Source organism: Elephas maximus, chromosome 3 (assembly GCF_024166365.1).
Source record: "Elephas maximus indicus isolate mEleMax1 chromosome 3, mEleMax1 primary haplotype, whole genome shotgun sequence".
In the NCBI taxonomy this organism is placed as follows: Eukaryota; Metazoa; Chordata; class Mammalia; order Proboscidea; family Elephantidae; genus Elephas; species Elephas maximus.
This window is the reverse complement of record NC_064821.1, coordinates 154686934-154703725: the sequence shown is the minus strand read 5'-3', so window position 1 is coordinate 154703725 and position 16792 is coordinate 154686934. Positions and strand designations below refer to the sequence as shown.

Here is a 16792-nt window from a genome sequence, read left to right as displayed (position 1 = left end):
GGGACGTCCACGGCGCGGGCGGGCGGTCGGGCGAAGGCAGAGCAACCCTGTCGTGGACCCCACTGGGCTCAGACTGGGGTGCAGACCCGGGGGTCTCCGGGGGTCGCTTGCATCTGAGGCGGACAAGGAGCAAGGAGGGGCGAAGGCCGTTTTGGCTGCTCTCCTAGCTTCAGACTCACCCAAACGCACTGCTTTCAACGCGACGAACAACAGGGTTTGTCGCCCCAACTTGTCGGGTTTTCCGAGGCTTTGCGCAAATGGTTCGGCAGAAAGCTTCTGGCACCACCTAGCGCTTCACAAGAGTTCACTCGTTGTTGAAAAGGCGAGGGTTACCTGTGGTCTCTGTGGCGCAATCGGTTAGCGCGTTCGGCTGTTAACCGAAAGGTTGGTGGTTCGAGCCCACCCAGGGACGTTCCTTAGGTTTTATATGTGTTAGGATGTCCCCAGAGCTTCTACTGCTTATATCTTACTATATAAAGGCAGAGAGCAACGTCAGTTAGCCTTCTATCTCTTTGCTTGGAAACTGAGAACTCAGTAATGATTGAAAGAGAGGAATCATCGGAGTTGCTTTTGACAAGTTTTTTTTTTTCCACTTTGTTTACTTCTACTATTATTTATTGAAACCCTGGTTGTTGTAGTGGTTAAGTGCTACGGCTGATAACCAAAAGGTCGGCAGTTTGAATCCACCAGGTGCTCCTTGGAAACCCTGTGTGGCAGTTCTACTGTGTCCTATAGGGTCGCTATGAGTCGGAATCGACTCGACAGCAACAGGTTTGGTTTTGGTATTATTTATTTAACCCTTTTTTTAAAATATGTATTTTGGAAATCAAGTTGGGTCTATGGTTTTATGAATACAAAAAAAGTTGTACTCACCTTTAGCTATCTAGCTACCTATACTCGCTCGTTCTGTGTCGTTAGCAACCCTGACTTACACTCCCATTAATTTCAGAAATCCCAGGAAATGGCAGCGGTTCCCACCGTCCTTCATAAAATCGCCACCACAGAATGCTTGGAGGATGCAAGGACAGTTCCCATAAGTCTATTTCTCACAGACTTGTTGAAGGTTACGTCTTCCTGATAATACCTGGGGCTATAGATGTGGGTGAATGACCATGTCTTACACGGTCAATTTACTGTAGCTTTCTAATCCCCCTGAGGCTTTAGATATTTTCCACTACAAGAAATGTATCAAAGACTTTGTGCCATTTCAAGTTCATTTACTGTAGGCCTCCTCTGGGTGCACGTATTTAGTGAAGTGGTTCAAGTGAACAATGTAGAATTGCCGACAGCTGCTCAAACTAATACAGTGGCTCCAGAATTTCTACCTAGTGCACCTGTATCAATCAGTAAACCTGGCCGTATCCATCACTACATTCCTTCCGCCCTGCTTCTACTCCCTTAGGATCCATTTCCATAGACGAACCCTAGGATTTAGGTTCATGTAAAGTGACAAAAACCTTGCAGTACTTCTGGCGGTATTGCACCTTCCTACCGGTCATCACAGTTTGTGCATTTCCCTCTGGGACTTTCCGGGACTCGTGTCTGATTCTAGATCTAAAGCAATGGGGAAAAGTAGCAATGGGCTCTGAGGAGTAAAACAAGCAACTGTTTCCGCCCGGTTTTGAACCGGGGACCTTTCGCGTGTGAGGCGAACGTGATAACCACTACACTACGGAAACCCTGAGGTGCACATAATCTAAGGAACATCCATGAAAACTCTATGGTGGCCTTCTTGACCTTTTGTGACTTTCAATGTACCAAATTCAATCCCATTTCGAAATTGGACTGGCAGCAGCAAAGTCCTGGAAAGGGCCTCAGTAAGCACCAAGCGAACCAAGGCTCACTGCATTTGCCTTGACTGGTCATTTCTCTCAAGACTTAGCTTTAACGCCTTTCTTATCTCTTTCTCTTGTTCCTGCCACTTCAGTTTGCTTTTGATGTGAGATGTCAAATCCAGCGTGTGGGGCCCCATGGTCCTTGTTTCCAGGGTAGGCGAGGGACCCTAAGCCAGGGCATATCGGGAGTCTCAGTCTCCTTTGCCTGAAGGGTTCCCTCGGTGCTTCCTGAGGCCGTTTTCTTCTTCAGTGTCAGCCTGTGGAGAAGGTTCAGGTGATAGAAGAGAACAAAGAGAACCTTTACAACTCTCTGGAACTAAAACTAACATAAAGCATGTCTAGTTTGGTGCCCCGCCTCCCAAGAACCAGATGAGAATTGTGTCCTGGTCTCCCATCTGACTTAACGCAGAGAAATGAGGTCTGGCTTAGGTGCTCCGTAATGAAGTCCTCCTGTTATTTTTTTTTTTTTTTTTTTTTCTCCTTAAAGGCTATTGGCAAACGCTTAACCCTTCAGGAAAAGAAACCTGTTTTAGCCCGCCTTCTAAACAGGGACCCTTCCCGCCTGAGCCGAACGTGAGAACCACTACCCTACGGAAACCACGTGACTGAGCTAGCCTAAGAATTTGTCCAGGAAAATCGTAAGCCCTGCAGTCTCCAAGTACTTTGGCTTGCAACATCCGAAATTCAACTACATTTGAAATTCCACTGCCAGCAGCTGGAAAAAGCCCTCGGGGAAAACACCAACAATCCCTTCAGGCAAAGGAGCCTGTGGCTTCCCTTAGACCTTAAAGTAGTTTTCTGCACCTATCCCGGAATTTTTTTTTTTTTTTTATCCCGGAAGCTAGGACTTCGGGAGGGGGAGTGGGGTGGGGTGCTCCACCGAGGTTCAGGAGCCCAAAGTTCGCTAGAGCTCCCATTTCCAGAACTAAGCTCCTCTCGGGCTCTCCAGCTCCCCACAGCCCAGGAGCTGTGAAGGCTCTCACCCTGGGGCTTCGGACCAGCGCCTCCGTGGCCCCTTTAAGGGCGCTGGTGTTCCAGACAAATGATCCGTGTTTCCATGAAAAGATGTTCAATGTCGTTACTCCTTATTCATCCCCCCACTTGGTGTTAGTTGCCATGGAGTTGATTAGGACTCATGACCATCTCATGAGTGCAGTGCAGAACTAACTGCTCCATAGGGTTCTGAAGGCTGTGACTTGGTGGTGCACTGGCTAAAGCGCTCGGCTGCTAACCGAAAGGTCAGCAGTTTGAATCCACCAGCCCCTCTGTGGGAGAGAGATGTGGCGGCCTGCTTCTGTAAAGATCACAGCCTCGGAAAGCCTATGGGGCAGCTCTACTCTGTCCTGCAGGGTCGCTATGAGTCAGAATTGACTAGATGGCAACGGCTTGGAGTTTTGGATCTTTCAGGAGCAGATCGCCAGACTTGCCTTCCGAGGCGCCTCTGCGTGGGTTCCAACCACAAACCTTTCAGTTAGTAGTCGAGTGCTCAACCTTTTGGCATAAACCAGAAAACAAGCATTGCTGAGGATGTGGAAAATTGGCACCCTCACCCATTGCTGGTGGGATTGTAAAATGGTACAGCCTCTGTGGAAATTCGTTTGATGGTTCCTCAAAACAGTTAACCATAGAATTCCCAAATGACCCAACACCTCCATTACTAGGTATATACCCCCAAAGAATTGAAAGCAGAAAGGCAAACAGATCTTTGTACACCAATGCTCATTGCAGCGTTATTCACAAGAGCCAAAAGGTGTAAACAACCCAAGTGTCCATCAACAGAGGAGTGGATAAACAGAATGTGGTATATCCATACAGTGGAATATTATTCAGCCATAAAGAGAAAGGAGATCCTGATCCATGTTAAGACATGGATGAACCTAGAAAAATTATGCTGAATGAAATAAGCCAGACCCAAAAGGACAAATATTATATGATCCCACCTACTTGGAATCTCTAGAACAGCAAATGCAGAGAGGCCAAAGTTTACTAATGGTTACCAGGGGCAGGTGGGAGGGAAAAGGCAGGAATGACGGCTTAAGGGGCACTGGATTTCTGTTAAGGGTGATGAAAAACTTTGGAAACGGATCGTGGTGATGGTTCCACAACATGGTGAACCTAAGCACTCTCATTGAAGGTTGAAATGGCAAGTGTTTTGTTTCCTATTTTATCACACACACTCAAAATGATCCAGACTTCCCGTCCACCCAGGAACAGTAGAACCCTCCCTGCAGGCCCTGCCGCGTACTCTCCCTGGGGCCTGACCTGCGCTCTCTCCTCTCAAGCCCTTTTGCCTCAGCACCTCTCCACTGCGCGGCTGGATTTCAGTCCACTACTTTAATCACGCCTTCATGTTTTAGCCGTGCCTTATTTTTTAGCAAAGGCTAAAACATGTGTCTTAGGACATTTGGCTCTTTGAAAATATCGAACAACCAACACATACCAAGCCAGCCTTGAAGGCCTGCACTGGATTCCTTTGGACACCGGACCAAGAAGCCGAGTATAAACCGCAGGACCCAGGGGAAGTTCATGCAGAATTCACAATTGCTTGATTTCTTCCTCCTCGCTCTTGGAGATTCTTTTTCAAGGGAAGTTTTATTTCAATACTGGAAACTCATCTCCGTTTGCCTTTTTTTATTTTTCTGCTCAACAGATCATGGAGTGCGAAAGTTAACGGAGGCGGTTTGCGCAGGTTTTTCACCTTCGCCTCAGGGCAACCGCCAATAGGCAAAGAGTTTCTGTAGCTCATAGGCTTTAATGTTATTCTCCATAGGATTTCCTTTAGAAATCAAGTTAAAAAAAAAAAAAGTTTGGGGGCAAGAATGTGCCCTTTTCTCCTGCAGTTGCTGCTCTACGTGCTGCGGTTACAGCGCTGCCGTCACACCGGAAGTTCAAGTGCTCCCCAGGCCTGGGGAGAGCACAGATTACTTGCTGGACTTTGTTTTTTGGCTCGAAGTAGAGATGGGGACACGCTCTTCAGCGACCTAGGGCCCTGTTCCAGACGAGGCTGCCTTCCCGGTAGCTTTAGATCAGGAAATTTCATAACGTGCGTTTCCCCTTCCCTTCTGGATCAATCTCCCGCCTCCCCGCCCACCCAGAGGAGAGGGTTCACCGCCTTTCTGTCGGGTCACGACCCTTTGAGATCCCCCCTGAATTGGACAAAGAGGGCGGTTGTCCTTCCCTTACACAGTGGGGAGAGAAGAGAAGGCTACTGGAGAACCACAAACTCACCGCGTGCGCCCCCGCGTATCGCACATCTGGGCGCGCGCACTTCAAGACTGGGAAAAAAAGCGCCTTCGGATGCTTCTCTGCAGGAGGAACCCGAAGGGCGTTGGTTTCTTAACCTGCAGGGAGGAGAGGAGAGGAGGGGTCCCAGGCATGTCCGCAACTCTTCAAGACAGGCCAGAAACAGGCTGATTTTGAGGGACAGAGCCAAAGAAAAGGGGCAAATGCAGCCGAATTCCACGCCCGGAAATTAAGGGTCTCGAACCCTAAGGTCTGAGCGAGCCGAGGGCTACGCCTTAAATTGACCTCCCGCCTTTATCAGGAAAGTCGTCGGTGCAGATTCAGAGCTCAGGAAAGGGAGGAACTGCGTAGACCAACGTCCACATTTGACGGACAAAAACCAAAAGATCCGTTGCGGTCGAGTCTATTACGACTCAAAGTGAGCACAGTAGAACAGCCCCATAGGGTTTCCACGGAGCGGCTGGTGGATTCGAGCTACCGACTCTTCACCATTGTACTACCAAGGAGAACACGTAAATCCCTGAGTAATTAGATATGTGGTCTGAGGAAAAGACCGTTGCCAAGGAGAACTCGCAGTTTTTTGCCTGAGCACAGGGAAGGATGGAGTGGCCATCAACAAAGACCGGGAAATGGCAGGGGCAGAGGACTTTAGGGGGGAAAATCCGGAGTTCAACTCGGGGTCCCGGGGCGCTGGTTCCAAGAGTTATTCATCCAGGCTGCCTCCGTTTCTGCATCCGTCTGAGCCCTTTTTGATATTGGAGTTTTCGGGGGCTCGTGCTCCGTCCCCTTCCCACCTTGGGCGCCTCCTCCCTGCAGACTTGTCCCTTGCGCTGGACCCGGCCACCGTCTTTCCACACGCTGCCGCGCGCAAAGGCGCATCTCTAGGTTAGATCTGAGGTGCGGCAGGGCAGAGCCGCCTCGCTCCGAAACTTGGGAAGACCTGACAGCGCTCGGCGTGTGGCAGGCTGTCTCGCGTTTTGGAGAAGGCGAGGAGGAAAGGGCCTTGGGGGAAGATCGCTAAAGGAGAGGGCAGCATGCAGGAAGGTAGGCGCGTCCAGGCTTCCCCGAGTTGGGTGCAAAGAGATGTACGGTCTGGAGGCCAGAGATAAGAGGCCTCTGGGAGTTCCCTGGTGGTCTAGTGGCTAGGATTCGGCGCTTTCACCGCTGCGGCCCGGGTTCGATTCCCGGTCAGGGAAAGCTGTTTTGCGACATCTCCCCTCCGCAGGAATCTTCTTTACCCTTGTTTGATGCAGAAGAGTCCCCAGCATGGCCCAGGCTTGGAGAGGTGAGAGGCGATGAGCAGCTCTTCAGCGGCTTGGAGCCCCCAACAGCTGTATTCTGCTCTGAACCAGGAGGAACCGTCAGCGCTCCTGTGGTCCTCATCTTTCAGAATGTTCATCTCAAGAGAACAAAGTAAAACCTGCCACAAGAGCTCCCAATCTTCCTTTTCAAAACAATTATAAACATAAAAAAGTTGAAAGAGTAGTGACTTTATCTATTCTTCATGTCCATTTACCAATGAACATTTTCACATTTGCCTTTTCCATCTCTCCATATATATGTATTTGCTACCCAATTTCAGAGTAACTTGCTGATATCTCAAGATCCTTTGGTTACTCCTTTCTTTTGGCAATATCCCTCTAAACCAGCCTCTTAGGGACTTTTCCTCTTTGTCCTCTCAATCAGGCCCCCCTTGCCCCTTCAGCATAAACTCTCAGGTGTGACCTGGAGCCCCTCCAGAAATTACAAAGACTCTAGTCACTGGGAAAATCTCAGGTGTTTAGAGACTACCTCTCAGAAACCAGGGGAAAAGTCCAAATCCTTTGAGTAAAAATTAATTGTATACTCCACAGACATGGTCTTTCGCCCCTACTTTTATCCCCTGGAAAGGTCCAGAAGACACTACCTTCAACAAGGCTGTGAGAAATAGATCCTACAGAACTATTTTCACATCCTCAAAGAACTCTGTGGTGGCTATTTTATGAAAGACAGTGGGAACTGCTACCATGGAACTGGGATCATTGAAATGAAGGGGGATGAGGGGAAGACGGGATTGGAAGGGTCAAGTCACAACAGTTAAGCCTAAAAGACAAGGTGACCTTACTTCCTACATTGAATACACAGCTGAAGCAGTAATCAGAATGGTCTGTCCATCAGACCTCTTTGGCATGAACTCCTCAGTCAGTGTCTCTAGAAATGCAGTACATGGACAACTTACTTGATTTGTATAAGCAGAAACACTCTAGGTCTGGTGAACATAGTCTGACTTGAATCACAGCAATAGACAGTCGCAGACCCTCAACAAATTCACAAGCACAGAGCTCTTCGAATGAAAAAGAGGTAGATCCCCTCAAGGAAGAACCTGTTATACAGTCAGAAAGAAATTGTCTCAGGCCTTTAGCCAAATGGTATTCTCCCACCAAAGTTACCTGAGTAAAATGTCCTCTTATTAAATATCATTTAATACCAGAATATTTGGAATTTACACCATAATAGTATAAACACTTAAACACTTAGATGTGTTATTAGCTCATTTTCATAATCAAAAAATATTTCAGAAGGATTGTCATCAGGGTAGATCATCAGTGAAACCAGAATGAGGCAAATTTAGAATGTGAACATCTATTTGACTTCGACTGTCATGAGATTTACCTTTCCTAGGAAGCGAAGGTAGAGTAGATGAATGTATATTTAAACAGGACTTAACACTTTCAGAGGAGTGGATAAAATTATTTGTAGGCTGTTTTAGCTACCGGTTGGGAAAATTATTAAGGTAATCACTGGGCTTGTAACGTGTGGTGGTTAACGTTGTGTGTCAGCTTGGCTGGGCCATGATTCTCACTGGTTTGTCAGTTATATAGTGATGTAGTCATCCTGCATGATGTGATCTGATATGATCAGCCAATCAGTTGTAAGGGGATTTTCCTCGGGGGTGTGGCCTACATCCAATATATGTATAGAAGTTTTGGCAAAGTTTACTGGATTGCTCTGGATCCTGCATCCAACTGGTTATCATGTGACCTCCAGTTCTTTGGACTTTAGCCAGCAGCCTGCTTCCTTTTCTGCCGAACTTGGGTTCCTCTGCCCCTGCAGGTACGCGAGACGGGAGAAGGGAGAAGTCTTCAACCTGATGTCTGACCCTTGGACTTGGGACTTGCTAGCTCTACAAGCATGTGAGCAATTTACTTGACATAAAGCTCTCTCTCTCTGTATATACATATACGTAGTTATATGTACATACATACATAACACACACGAACACACACACACATTCGTACATACGCTCCACTAGTTTTGCTTCTCTTGAGAACCTGGCCCAAGACTCTTGTTACTGAGAGTGATTCCAGAGAAACAGAATCATAAGGATGAGTTTTGTCAATTGGTTCTCAAGTTTGACTAGTCCTAAAAGTGCTGACGACTCTACCTCCAGTGTAAAAAGGGTGCTGCTAATCCATGGCAATTTTAATATGCCAAATATTATCAGAAACACATCAAGTATTGGTGAGAAGCGAGTCTTTGGGTGATCACATGTTTGGAAATTTTCCACAATTTTGTCAGGAAAGAAGGAAGCTGGTTGGTTGGTCCTACCTTCATTAGACAAAGTGGTGAGAGAGATGAGCTCAGGGCTTCAGAGTCACAGTACAAGCGCCTTGTAAAATACCTCAAAGTTGCAACTTGTACCCTAAAAGAAAGCCTTATTTCTTGTTGTAACAGAGCTGATATTGGTGAAAATCTAACAAAGAGTCTTACTGTAACAGTGTCTGAATAACAATGTAATTGACTTCCCAACCTCGAATGGTATCTGAAGTTAAAGCGAGGCCATTGATTGAGGAGAAATGAGACCCCAAAACTTGGAATGGGAACATATAGGCAGATAATCAGAGAGCTGCGGACACCAAGGCTCTAAATTCTGCTGAATCATTGCTGCCAGGAGAATCAGCACTCTTACTCCCATCTGAAGAGATTACTCCATCTTCTTCTGCTAAGCCACCAAAACAAATAAAACAAACAAACAAAAAATATTTCCGGCTAATAGGGTGATTCCGACTCATAGTGACCCCATACAACAGAATAGAACTACCCCACAGGGTTTTCAAGGAGCTTCTGACAGATTTGAACTACTGGCCTTTTGGTTAGCAGCCAACTCTTAACCACTGTGGCCCCGGGGTTTTGGCGAAGCCACTGCCCTCCAGTAAAACAGTTATACCTTCCACCCCCGTTTGATGAGAATAACCCAACTGTGTCTGAAGAGTCTTCGAGATATCACCTGAGGAGGCAGCTGGTCTTTGCCTGAGGCATCAGCTTAGGTAGATGTCTCTCAAGACATTTCTGAATATTCCCGTGACTCACCCCCACTACCTATTTTTGTTCTAGGTCTATAACTAGACTGAAGTCCCAAATCGTGAAGTACAAAGTGTGAACAAGGAGGAGGCACGCCACACTCCAAAGGAACTGCTTGACTTTCCTAATATGTACAAACAGAAACCTGGGGAATATGTGTGAGAATGGCTATTAAGGATGTGGGATAGTGGTGCAAGGAACATAAACATGGATCAGTGTGAGTTTACTGATATGGGCCCACTAAGCACAGATTCTTCATTCAGTGTTTCTGCTCAAGAGGTTAGGAAAAGATCTAATAGTTTATTTGGTTGGGTTGATGAAGTACAGATTACATGGTGGCCTAGAGTAAATCAAGTTGAAGTACAAGACCTGCCCTGGTATACTGTAGAAGAAGGTATTCAAAGACTTAGGGAAATCAGGTTAGACCCACATGCCCACACATGGAGTGCCAGAGGACACACCATTTACCGCAACAGTGAGAAACAAATTTGCGAAGGGAGTCACGGCATCCTTGAAGACTGCTGTGATTGCTCCTTTACGTGAGTAAGTTTCGACAGTGAGAACTGCCCTAACTGAATTAAAACACCTAACTACAATGGGGCTGATTGGCCCAGTGGTGTTAGGGGCCAAGTGTCAGCATTCGATTGATAAAGAGAAGGTGGGAGTGGTTAGCGGTTACCACAATGGACAGCAGAGTCAAAGCAGTAATCAGAATAGTCTGACTTGTATGGAATTATGGTGTTGACTAATGAGTCAAGCGTCCTCGGGGTGAAATAGACAAGAAACCTGCTAAATGTTTACTTGATCTCTACAAGCAGAAGAATTCCAGGCCAAGTGAATGGTAATCTATCTCGAATCACCAGAATAGAGAGTTGCAGCCTCTCAATCAATTCCCAGCCTAGAGCTAGTTTACTGACCCACAACCCCTTGAATGAAGGGGAAGCCAGGTCCCCTTGAGGAAAGACCCCCTACACGGCCAAAAATTTATGCTGTGAAATTTCTCCCAGCCTCCCCCAAAGTGATCTACAGGCTTTTATGAGAGGGACTGTTCATTGGGGAAAGGAAACAATCAGAATTTTCTGGCATTACTGGATACTGGGTCTAAACACACACTAATTCCAGGAGACCCAAAACATCACTGAGGCCCACCAGTCAGAGTAGGGGCATATGAAGGTAAGATTCTTATTGCACTCTTAGCTCAGATTGGTCTCACAGTGGGTCTCGTGTGTCCCCAAACCCATCCTGTAGTGATTTCCCCAGTTCCAAAATATATAATCAGAATAGATTTACTCAGCAACTCCTGGAACCTCCACACTGGATACGTGACAAGAGGAATAGGGGCTCTCAGAGTACGAAAAGCCAAGATGAAGCCATTACAACTGCCTCTCTCTAGGAAAATAGTAAACCAGAAGCAATACTGCATTCTTGGAGGAACTGCAGAGAGTACTGCCACCATCAAGGGCTTCAAGAATGCAGGGGTAGTGATTCCCACCACAGCCCCATTCTACTCTCCTATTGGGCCTGTGCAGAAAACAGACGCATCTTGCTGAATGGCAGCGGATTACCGTAAACTTAACCTGGTGGTGACTCTAGTTGTAGCTGCCATTCCAGATGTGGTTTCATTGCTTGAGCAAATTAGTATATCTCCTGGTTCCTGGTATCCAGCTATTGGTCTGACCAATGCTGTTTTCCTATTTTCAGTTTTGAAGAAACATCAGAAACAGCTTTTCCTCAGCTGGAAAGGCAAGCAATACACCTCCACTGTCCTGCCTCAGTGATATATCAGCTCTCCAGCCCTATGTCTTAATTTAGACCTCAGGGACATTGATTGCATTTCCATTCCTCAGGCCATCATACTGGACCATTGCATTAATGACTCTATGCTGATTGGACATAGTAAGGACGAAGTGCCAAAGACTCTGGACTTATTGGTAGAACACTTGCGTGCAAGGAGTTCAGAAATAAATCCCACAAAAATTCAGGCTCCTTCCACCTCAGTGAAATTTCTGGGAGTTCAGTGGTGTGGGGCAGTGGTGTGGCCCATGCAGGAAGAACTGTCCTTGCCAGTAGTCCCTGGTATCTCCTGGCTTTCATTGGTCTGTGAGAGACTCTCACATGTTGTCTACCTCCCAAGCCTGACCCTCTCTACATGTCTCTTCTCTTTTATGAAACAACACTCAGAAAGGTTTAGGACTAGGACCCACCCTTCTCTGGTATTACTTAACTGATGCTCTCCCCAAAGAGCAGGAGAAAGATGTGGCAGTTGGCTTCTACTCTGTCCTATAGGGCCGCTGTGAGTCAAAATTAAGTCCACCCACAGTGGATTTATCTTCAATGAAAAACTCTATCACTCCCAAAAAGGCCACATTCACAGGTACAGGAGTTAGCAGTGTGATCTTTCCCTTTGGGGGACACAATTCAATCCCTAACACATGGCTCATGCTCTTTTTTTTTTTCTAATTAATTTTTATTGTGCTTTAAGTGAAAGTTTACAAATCAAGTCAGTCCCTCACATAAAAACCTATATACATCTTGCTACATATTCCCAATTACTGTCCCCACTATGAGACAGCCCGCTCCCTCCTTCCACCCTCTCTTCATGACCATTTTTGATGATCTTCTTAATGTTGGTAAAAAAAAAATCCTGTGTTTTCATAGCCAGAAGATCCTGAAAGAACTTCTAGTTGACAAGAAGGCATTTCTTCCCCGGCTGTGAGTGCCCCTATCGGTTTTATCTGATTTTTCATCGCCTATATTGGTGCCAAGAGTTTTATCTTTGATATCACTAATTCTGACCTCCGTTTCCTCAATTCTGCTCCTCTGATTTTCTTTGAGTTGTCTAATTCCAGAATTTTATTGTTAATGTTCTGACTTTCTGATTGCTGTCTCTCTATGGATTCTTGCAGCCTGTTAAATTTCTCATTATGCTCTTCAATAACCTTCTTATTTTCCTCGAGTGCGTCATCTGTGTGATCCTTCTTTTGTTCTGCATTTTGCCTGCTCTCCTCCCTGATCTCTTGAAGAGTTCTGTATATTAACTTTTTGTATTCTACCTCTGGTAATTCCAGGAATATATCTTTGTCTAGAAGATTCCTTGATTCTTTGTTTTGGGAGCTTGTTGAAGCGAACATGTTCTCCTTCTTTATGTGATTTGATTTGGACTATTGTTTCTGAGTCATCTATAAGTTATTGTCTTAATTTATTTTATGCTAGCTTACCGTGTCTTATCTTCTTGCTTTGTTTTGTTTTGATATGCCCAAATAGGCTGCTCAAGTGAGCTAGCCTGGTTCTTGGTGCCTTTGAAGCTCTAACGTCCTGTCACCAGATGGCTAGAGCTGTTGCAGGGTATATAAGCCTAGGAGTCCATTCACTTTTTTTCTTGTATGGATTCAGCTGAGGTGTCCAAGTAGTTGATGCAGGCTCTCACCTACAGTCTTAGAGGAGCAAGGGTGATCGGTGTAGGCGCAGATATCTGGTTGCAGCAGGGGGTCACACTCTGAGCAAGGCAGGGGCTGGCAACTGTCCCCCGAGTGTCTGTGAGGAAAGGGAGTCCCTGTGCCCTAGAGCTCACAGTTCGGTGGGTTCTGTAGCTGGACAATGGGGACCCAGTCCTTTTGGCTGTAAGGATTAGCACGCAGCACTTATCCTTGGGCCCCTATTGTGGGTGGCTAGGTGCTGTGGGTGGAGCCACCAATCCTTGGGCCCCTGATATGGATAGGTGAGGACCCTGCCTAATAGGCAGAGCGGTGTCAAATGTCAAAATTCAGCCTCTCTGCCCCACAGCTGAAACAGTTGAAGTCAGACCTCAGGCACGAGCACTGTTGCACTATGCCAACAAGGGCCTAAGCTGCTGAAATGGGCCCACACAGGTCCACCCAGTGGGAAAGGCATTCAAAGTCCATAGACTGCTTGTGCCTGGATAGGAGCTGCTTCCGCCCTGAGTTCCCAGGTTAGGGGAACTGGCAGTTTATTTTTCCTCCATTTGTTAATTTATTCCTTCTCCAAGGCCAGGAGAATGGCTCATGGTGCACAGCAGAACCTATCTCAGGCCCAGGGAAATTGGCCACCACTGAAGCCAGCTCAAGGGCTGGGGTAGTGGTGGGAAGGACCAAATAAATGGGAGAGGCTTCTTTCAAAAGGGGTGCTTTTTTTTTTTTTTTTTAGTTTTCATGGTGTTTTCAGTAAAAGTTTACCAATTCAAGTCAGTCTCTCATAGAAAAATTTATAGACACCTTGCTATATCCTCCTAGTTGCTCTCCCTGTAATGACACAGCACACTCCTTCTTTTCACTCTCTATTTTCGTGTCCATTCGGCCAGGTTCTGACCCCCTCTGCCCTCTCATCTCCCATCCAGACAGGAGCTGCCCACATAGGCTCATGTGTCTACTTGATCCAAGAAGCTCACTCCTCACCAGTATCTTCTTCTATTCTATAATCCAATCCAATCCCTGTCTGAAGAGTTGGCTTTGGGAATGGTTCCTGTCTTGGGCTAACAGAAGGTCTGGAGACCATGACCCCCGGGGTCCGTATAGTCTCAGTCAGACCATTAAGTCTGGCCTTTTTACGTGAGTTAGAAGTCTAAATGCCACTGCTCTCCCGCCCCTTCAGGGGTTCTCTGCTCTGTTCCCTGTCAGGGCAGTCATGGGTTATAACCAGGTACCGTCTAGTTCTTCTGGTATTAGGCTGATGTAGTCTCCGGTTTATGTGGCCCTTTCTGTTTGTGGGGCTCATAATTACCTTGTGTGTTTGGTGTTCTTCATTCTCCTCTGTTCTAGGTTGGTTGAGACCAACTGAAGCATCTTTGATGGCCCTGTGCTAGCATTTAAGACCCCGGATGCCACTCTCCAAAGTGAGATGCAGAATGTTTTCTGAATAGATTTTATTATGCCAATTGACCCAGATGTCCTCTGAAGCCATGGTCCCCAAACCCCCTCCCCTGCAACGCTGACCTTCGAAGCATTCACTTTATTCAGGAAACTTCTTTGCTTTTGGTTTAATCTTGTTGTGCTGACTTCTCCTGTATTGCGTAGCATCTTTTCTTTCGCCGAAAGCAGTTTTTGTCTACTATCTAATTAGTGAATACCCCTCTCCCTCCACACTCTCGTAAGCATCAAATAATTTTTCTTGAGTTCCTTTTAATAGTGGTCTCATACAATATTTGTCCCTTTGCAACTGAATACTTTCACTCAGCATAATGCCTTCCAGATTCCTCCATGTTAGGAAATGTTTCACAGATTCATCATTGTTCTTACCAAGGCATAGTATTCCATTTTGTGAATATACCATAATTTATTTATCCATTCATCTGTTGATGGGCACCTTGGTTGCTTCCATCTTTTTGCTATTGTAAACAGTGCTGCAATGAACATGGGTGTGCATATATCTGTTCATATAAAGGGTCTTATTTCTCTAGGCTCTATTTCAAGGAGTGGGATTGCTGGATCGTACAGTAGTTCTAGTTCTAGCTTTTTAAGGAAGTGCCAAAAGGATTTCCTACGTGGTTGTACCATTTTCCATTCCCACCAGCAGTGTATAAGTGTTCCAGTCTCTCCACAACCACTCCAACATTCATTATTTTGTGTTTTTTGGATTAATGCCAGCCTTGTTTGAGTGAGATGGAATCTCATTGTAGTTTTGATTTGCATTTCTCTAATGGCTAATGATCGTGAGCATTTCCTCATGCATCTGTTAGCTACCTGAATGTCTTCTTTAGTGATGTGCCTGTTCATATCATTTGCCCATTTTTTAATAGAGTTATTTGTCTTTTTGTAGTTGAATTTTTGCAGTATCATGTAGCTTTTAGAGATCAGATGATGATTGGGAATGTTATAGCTAAAAACTTTTTCCCAATCTTTAGGTAATCTTTTTATACTTTTGTTGAAGTCTTTGTATGAGCATAGGTGTTTGATTTTTAGGAGCTTGCAGTTATCTAATTTCTCTTTTGGTGTTTGTGCATTGTTAGTAATGTTTTGTATACTGTTTATGGTGTGTATTAGGACTCCTAGTGCTGTCCCTATTTTATTCTTCCATGATCTTTATCATTGTAGATTTTACATTTATGTCTTTGATCCATTTGTAGTTAGTTTTTGTGCATGATGTGAGGTATGGGTCTTGTTTCATTTTTTGCAGATGGATATCCAGTTATGCCAGCATGATTGTTAAAGAGACTGTCTTTTCCCCATTTAACTGATTTTGGGCTTTTGTCAAATATCAGGTGCTCATATGTGCTTGAATTTCTGTTTGGAATCTCGATTCTGTTCCATTGGTCTATGTATCTGTTGTTGTACCAGTAGCAGGCTGTTTTGACTATTGTGGTGGTAAAATAGTTCCTAAAATCAGGTAGAGTAAGGCTTCTCACTTTGTTCCTTTTTTTTTTTCAGTAATGCTTTACTTACCCGGGGCCTCTTTCCCTTCAATATGAAGCTGGTGATTTGCTTCTCCATCTCATTTAAAAACTTCATTGGCATTTGGATGAGAATTGCATTGTGTGTATACATCACTTTTGGTAGAATAGACATTTGTACAAGGTTAAGCCTTCCTATCCATGAGCATGGTATGTTTTTCCACTTATGTAGATGTCTTTTCGTCTTGGAGGAGCGTCTAGCACTTTTCTTGGTATAGGTCTTTTATGTCTCTGGTACGATTTATTCCTAAGCATTTTATCTTCTTGGGGGCTAATTTAAATGGTATTGATTTGGTGATTTCTTCTTGGATGTTCTTTTTGTTGGTGTAGAGGAATCCAATGGATTCTTGTATGTTTATCTTGTATCCTGACAATCTGCTGAACTCTTAGCTTCAGTAGTTTTCTTGAGGATTCATTAGGGTTCTCTGTGTATAAGATCATGCCATCTGCAAATAGAGATACTTTTTCTTCTTCCTTACCAATCTGGATGCCCTTTATTTCTTTAGCTAGCCTAATTGCTCCAGCTAGGACCTCTAGCACACTGTTGAATAAATGTGGTGATAAAGGGCATCCTTGTCCGGTTCCCAATCGCAAGGGGAATGCTACAGGCCCTCTGCATTTAGGGGTGATGTTGGGTTTGGGGCTTTGTATAAATGCTCTTTATTATGTTGAGGAAGTTTTCTTTTATTCCTATTTTTCTGAAAGTGTGTATAATGAATGGGTGTTGGACTTTGTCAAATGCATCTGCATTAATTGATAAGACCATGTGGTTCTTCTCTTTTGTTTTATTTGTATGATGGGTTACATTAATTGCTTTTCTTGTGTTGAACCATCCCTGCACACCTTGTATGAATCTCGCTTGGTCATGGTGAATTATTTTTCTGATATGTTGTTGAATTCTGTAGGCTAGAATTTTGTGGAGGATTTTGGCATCTAAATTTATGAGGGATGCAGGTGTGTAATTTTTTTT

The 16792-nt window shown here is 45.2% G+C and overlaps 3 non-coding genes across 3 annotated transcripts; 2 read left to right on the top strand and 1 right to left on the bottom strand.

Annotated features, from left to right (window-relative positions):
* Positions 1-338: 338 nt before the first annotated feature.
* On the top strand, positions 339-412 carry TRNAN-GUU (transfer RNA asparagine (anticodon GUU)). Its single transcript has one exon. It is a non-coding gene; the product is annotated as a tRNA-Asn (tRNA).
* Positions 413-1606: 1194 nt separating this feature from the next.
* On the bottom strand, positions 1607-1679 carry TRNAV-CAC (transfer RNA valine (anticodon CAC)). The gene has a single exon. It is a non-coding gene; the product is annotated as a tRNA-Val (tRNA).
* Positions 1680-6202: 4523 nt separating this feature from the next.
* TRNAE-UUC (transfer RNA glutamic acid (anticodon UUC)) lies at positions 6203-6274 on the top strand. The gene has a single exon. It is a non-coding gene; the product is annotated as a tRNA-Glu (tRNA).
* Positions 6275-16792: the final 10518 nt, after the last annotated feature.